We start from the raw sequence: 6,000 nt of genomic DNA, 5'->3' as shown, positions 1-6,000 counted from the left end.
TTTCGAGAACTAATTTGTCTCCATTACCATATAATCAGGACTGACTGCAGCTGTATCACCAAGCAGTCGGCAAGTCAGAAAATCGCATGGTTTCCGCTTCAGTTCATTTGGATATAAAGTATTGGAAATCGTTGAGGAGGGCGACACACCAGCTTACTGACAGAGCCTCTGCCACCAAGGGAGCACTCCCCTTCACTTCAGGCTACAGTAAGGTTTGTCCATCAACGAGGCCAGACTGAAACAAACACACACACACACACACACACACACACACACACACACACACAACCATCTCGGTTGTTGCACTTGGGAGAATAAGAAAAGCTTATCTGCTGCTCTCAGGATAACAGTGTCCCCTGCCAGGAGGTAATCTCAATGTACCTTTCTGATTGTGTGTGTGTGTGTGTGTGTGTGTGTGTGTGTGTGTGTGTGTGTGTGTGTGTGTGTGTGTGTGTGTGTGTGTGTGTGTGTGTGTGTGTGTGTGTGTGTGTGTGTGTGTGTGTGTGTGTGTGTGTGTGTGTGTGTGTGTGTGTGTGTGTGTGTGTGTGTGTGTGTGTGTGTGTGTGTGCTGAGTCATGCATTGGCAAGGTTCGCTGACGTCCTCTTTATACAAATTGTTTAGTATCCTCTATATATTTATTTCACGCTCGCCAAATCCACCAAATGGCTCGTGTCTGTTTATTCAGACTATTAATGAGACACGACAACAAACAGAAAGCTTAAAGTTTGACTGTCGACTCGTTACGGTCGAATGCATGCAGATCAGCTCAGGCTGAATTGAATGGAGGCCTGACAGTGTGTGGAAGGAAAGGCAAATGCGAAAAGATTGGGGAAAAATAGAGTAATTAAGTGAGAGCATATTTGCAAAACACCCGAGGCAAAATCTGTGCAACTGTGAAAAAGCAGTCTGTTCACCTGTGAGGGCAAAATCACAGAGGCGTGATAATGTGTTAAGTAAAAAGATGATTAAAGTTAAGACTTCTCCCACACGACAAAGCTATTTTCAACATCAGAATTACAGTATAAAGAATTTCCTTTAAACACCTCTGATTCTTTTTTTTAGATAACATTGGATTTGTGTGTCTTTAAAGCTCAAGGCAATCCATTATGCTCCGTTTTTTACTCTATAAAAACAGTAAAGGAAAAAAGAAAACACCTCTTGTTGTACGTGCATTTGGTCGGTCATAAGCAGTGTCAGTGTCAGTCTGTCCATGTTGAGGTCGATAGCTGAGGAGCTTCAAACCTATTTTGCTTAGGAAGTAAGGACATCATCCTGCAAGAGGGGATTTCAGACTCCGATTTGCTTACAGTCTGCTTTAAATAGTGAGGTTTGTACAGAGCAGAGAGAGGGAACATCTAGGATCAATGGATCCTCCATTCACAATCTAAACAGACATCAAGACAACATTGTTTCTATTGACCTTCAGAATGGCTGGAGCCAGAAGGAGCAGATGTGTCTGTTCAGTAGAAAATAACAACAGTTAATTCCTGCAAAGCAACATTGTCTCCTTGAAATAAAACAAAAAGTTTATCTAATTTGCAAGAGCAAATTTGTTCTGTTCAGAAATCGAATGCCGCAGGGATTGAAGATTATTTACACAAAAGTATTCATGGGTGAATAAATGAGTGATTAGCCAAAGGCTCAATAAACATTTATTTTAATTGCTTTGTCATTGTAGAGAAAGATCCTCTTCTTAGTTTAATATTGAAAGGGTATTTATGAAATGTTACAACGTTTACGAGCATTTCACTCATAAACGAATCATGCACAAGCATTGTATTGCTTTTAAAGTAATGTTTAAAATCCAAGATTATGCAGAGAAGAAGAAAGTCTGACTGAGCCTTTGGTCAATTTCATAAATGTCCATTGTATCCTCACAATCTGTCTACATTAAACTGATGTTAGTGTGATATATCCTGTTGAGTTGCTGCAAGGCGTATAAGATGACAAACATCTGATTTGATGTCACCAGGTGGAAGAAGATAATAAAGAACTGAGTGGTTTGGATTTAATCAAGTCTGTGTGCATTTGGGGTTTGATCAGTGGCGAACCGTCACGGCCTTCAAGGTATTCAGAGAATACCCTGGAACACTCAGATAAAACAAACAAACAAATCGATTTAATTATATAAATAAAATGTATGTAAAATTAATAAATGAGAATCGTATCTGTGTTGTTGATCTGTAATATTACAGTGTTACGTTGATTTGTTTGTCCTTCTCGGTCCATGCACTGCGCATTTCAGTGGTTTTGTGTGAGAAAAAAAAAGCAACCAATCAGATATTTTTCTGGGTCTCTGGGTAGAATATCCTTCAACCAAGGTATTCTATATCCTTGATAGAATACCCTGGCCGTTGCACTGAATGAGAGCGTACCTTTGGACTGACAGTTTGATCAACCAATCATATATTGATTTGTAGCCAATGGGCGTATTCATTCAGAGTTTCCCTCGGTTCCAGGGTATTCTATGGCCCGGTAGTTCACTGGCTCGAGACAGAGGATCTAGATCAGGGGTGTCAAACTCAAATACACAGTGGGCCAAAATTAAAAAATGGGTACTAGTCGAGGGCCGGACTGGTTCAATGTTTATTGCGAAACGTATTGAAATGAACTTATTGCACATATTAAACCTGGAACTAACAAAGCTTAAATGATTGCCTATAAAAACAACATTCAACATTAAATAATCAGTTGCATTCATTTCTTACGGCTCTATCTGCAGCTTTTCCGGAGTCATTTCTTATGATTACATTTTTCCACAGGCCAACAACAGCTTCAAAAAAACAATTTCCCTCAAAGAAAAAACCAAACATGCCCTGTTGTCTCAAGTAAACAAGTGTAAAAGGAAACATCCATTGAAACTCAGTGTGCTGCTCTGTGAAGCACACTAAGCCAGATACTTGGCATCTCATCTTGGATGCAAGTTCATCAAGGTTTGGGGTCAGGCTCTGAGCTGAGGAAACCCTCAGGATTGAGTGAAGGTGTGCTTGCAATATACCGGCAGTGGTGGCGGCGGAGGGTGTGTTTGTGTCTACAGAAGGTCCAGTTGTGATAGACATGGTTCGCCACTGAGTTTGATAAATCATTGTTAAAATTCTAGCTCAGTTACAGCATGTTTGCTAAAGTGCTTAGGACTGCAGCAGAAAAGTGCAAGGTCGAACAAACTTAAAGCCGCTTACTAATCACTTTTCTTACTTAAAAGAAAAAAGAGAAATCATCACAGCCTGGAAGCCAGAACATAACAAGTTTAGATGGCACAATAAACTGTATTTTAGTTGGAGACACATTATCTGGTATTGGCCTGCTAATGTTTTTTTCTGCCACCCTGTTTTCTCAAAATAAAACACCTAAACTAGAGACACAGCTTGGGCTGCGACACAATCAAAGGAGGATGTATTTTACAGCTTGCTCTCAGAGGTCCCATAGCATTTAGCCATGCTATTAGTGCGGCTCTAGGGCTGGCAATATTATCCTGTAAGCTTTTTGTTTACCACTTTACAGACCAAAATACCTCAACAACTATGAGATGGATGCCATGACTTCCGAAACAGATATTAATGGTGCCCAGAGGTAAATTAATGTTGTTATTCCCTGATTGTTCCTGAAGCACTTTGAAATATCACAACTGAAAGGCCTGCCTCTCATCTTTAACTGTAGCCCATTGACTGTTTGCTAATTAGCAATACGCATGCTAACATGCTAAAATAGGATTATGAACACTGCTAAACATCAGCATGTTAGTATTGTCCTTGATAAATTAAGATGATAAACATGGTAAACATCCTACCTGCTATACAGCATGTTAGCATTTTCAGTTTTAGTATGTTAGCATGCTGACATTAGCATTAGGCTCACTGCCATAGCTAAGTTTAGCCTCATAGTGCTGTTAGCATGGCTGTAGGGTGTAGAGTAGGCATTTTGTTGGTATCTCTGGATACGCTCACATGTTGACCACTTAGTTACCAAAAAGAGGGATTTACTGAGCTGATTTGTCACTGGAATAGTATCGGCTTTGCTAATCAGTTTGAAAGTTAGCTCCAAAACCTTTTTAAGTTGGAAAAATATGTTAATATACAGCCACCATGTTTTTTTGCATCAGCTTTTTCAGATTTAGCAATTATTCGTTTTTGAGGAATATCTTTTTAACTTCAAAGATGAAATAATTATAGGAGCAGCAGGGAAGATCTGATGATGGTCGATTCACCTACACAGGCTAGCATCATTGTGATATTCAGATCCTGAGCTATGATTGCATTTCATTTAACAATCAATTTCTTGAGGGTTACATGCAAAGCTGCCAACTGGCGAATGCTATTTTCACAAGCTGCAATTAAAGCCCAGCTTTCTAAGAGCTGGCTGCACGGCTGAGCCAACAGAATGCTCTCCATATTTGAATCATTTGTAATTACACTCGTAATAGTCCTGTGTAATTACAACCCATTTTTTAGCAGTGACAAAATTGTTAAACACATCATACACTCTGATCACTCTTTACACACAAATACAAATAAAAGGGATTTAACAATTGAGCAAGAATAAAAATGTTTTAATAAAATGAACATTTTATCTCTGCCAGACTACGAGGCTTTTTGAATTAAGCAAGATTATGTCGTCTGCTTTTTTGCTAAATTAAATTTTGAAGAACAGTGACCTCCTGCTCGTCTGGTCAGATCTGGAGTGTCTTGGTCGTGGCTGATTAAATCTGCAGATGATATGATTGTGGAAAGACAGTACATAGTTAGATTTTTTAAGAAAGTACTACATTGATTTAGAGTTTTTCCTGCGGATGTTATCGGCCTGCTGAGCCTCTCAGGGTTTGATGAAGTTCTCGTTAAATCTGGTGAGCTGATTCACTCACTTTATGCTGCTGTTTTTGTTTATGCTTTGGACTGAATCAACATCACAGCAGTATTTCCTTTATCTAAGAGAGAGTGTGCAAAAACACTTCAGAAAAATAAATACAACCAAACAAATCATAGGCAGTTGACATTATCTTTAGTTGGCCAGGGAAACTGAGTGTCCATGAATAACAAAGTCTGAATATGTTCTGCATTTGGCAAAAAGACAGCAATTGTATTTATAAAAAGCAAACGTTCTGGCTTCCTTATACTTTAGCACTGCAAGTCCCAATATTTTTAAGTAAAGTCTGATATAATAAAACAGTTGGTCATTAATTTATTCTTTTATAAACAACTATCTTTTCATTTTGCACTGTAGGTTGTACTAAAAAAAGGTATTTTAGAGCCAATGATTATCAAGGAAAGAATCAGCAGAAATAATCATTCACTTTTAGAGAGGCACTCTGATGGCTTGTGGTTTACGGTGCGGACCATTAACTTTGCTGCTTTGAGGCTGTCCAGGGACCTTTTACTGTAGATGCCCCTAAAATGTATGCTTGGGTCAAATAGGCTTTAACATATCTATGCAGAAAATGATTGCCGTGTATAAATGTGCATTAAAGGGCCCATGTCATGCTTTTCCGGTTATTACCCGTCCCCTTGTGTGTTATGAAGGTTTTTATGCATGTAAACGGTGTGCAGAGTCACAAACCCTCAAAGTACACCCTGTAGCGAGTAAAACTCTAACACAGAAAATACCTCCCCAAAACGCCTCGTTGGAGATACGTCATTGTCCATTTGATTCTTCCATTTCTTTCCGGGTACGGCATGATGTCATGCCATACCCGGAACGAAATGGACCAATCCGTGGAGCCGTTACGTTACGTCCGCGGAGCCGTTACGTTAAGCCCCCGCTGATTGGTTCAAATTGACCAATCCACGGACTTCCTCACACACAGGCAGCTCAGCTGATTTCTCCTCCCTGGCTGCAGGCTGATAACAGACAGTTGGGATCGCGGCGAAATTCTCTCTGCAGACCCATTCTCACAGCGTTTATCAACCTTTTTCTTACTCAATATCAAGCCACACTTATTGTTTTTACTTCGACTGTGAGTTTGTGTGTGCTCAGGATGAGTTTGGCTGTGTTTCGCTGTGTATCCT

The sequence above is a fragment of the Trematomus bernacchii genome, unplaced genomic scaffold, assembly GCF_902827165.1.
Source record: "Trematomus bernacchii unplaced genomic scaffold, fTreBer1.1, whole genome shotgun sequence".
In the NCBI taxonomy this organism is placed as follows: Eukaryota; Metazoa; Chordata; class Actinopteri; order Perciformes; family Nototheniidae; genus Trematomus; species Trematomus bernacchii.
The sequence above is the reverse complement of the archived record's forward strand: the minus strand, read 5'-3'. Positions refer to the sequence as shown.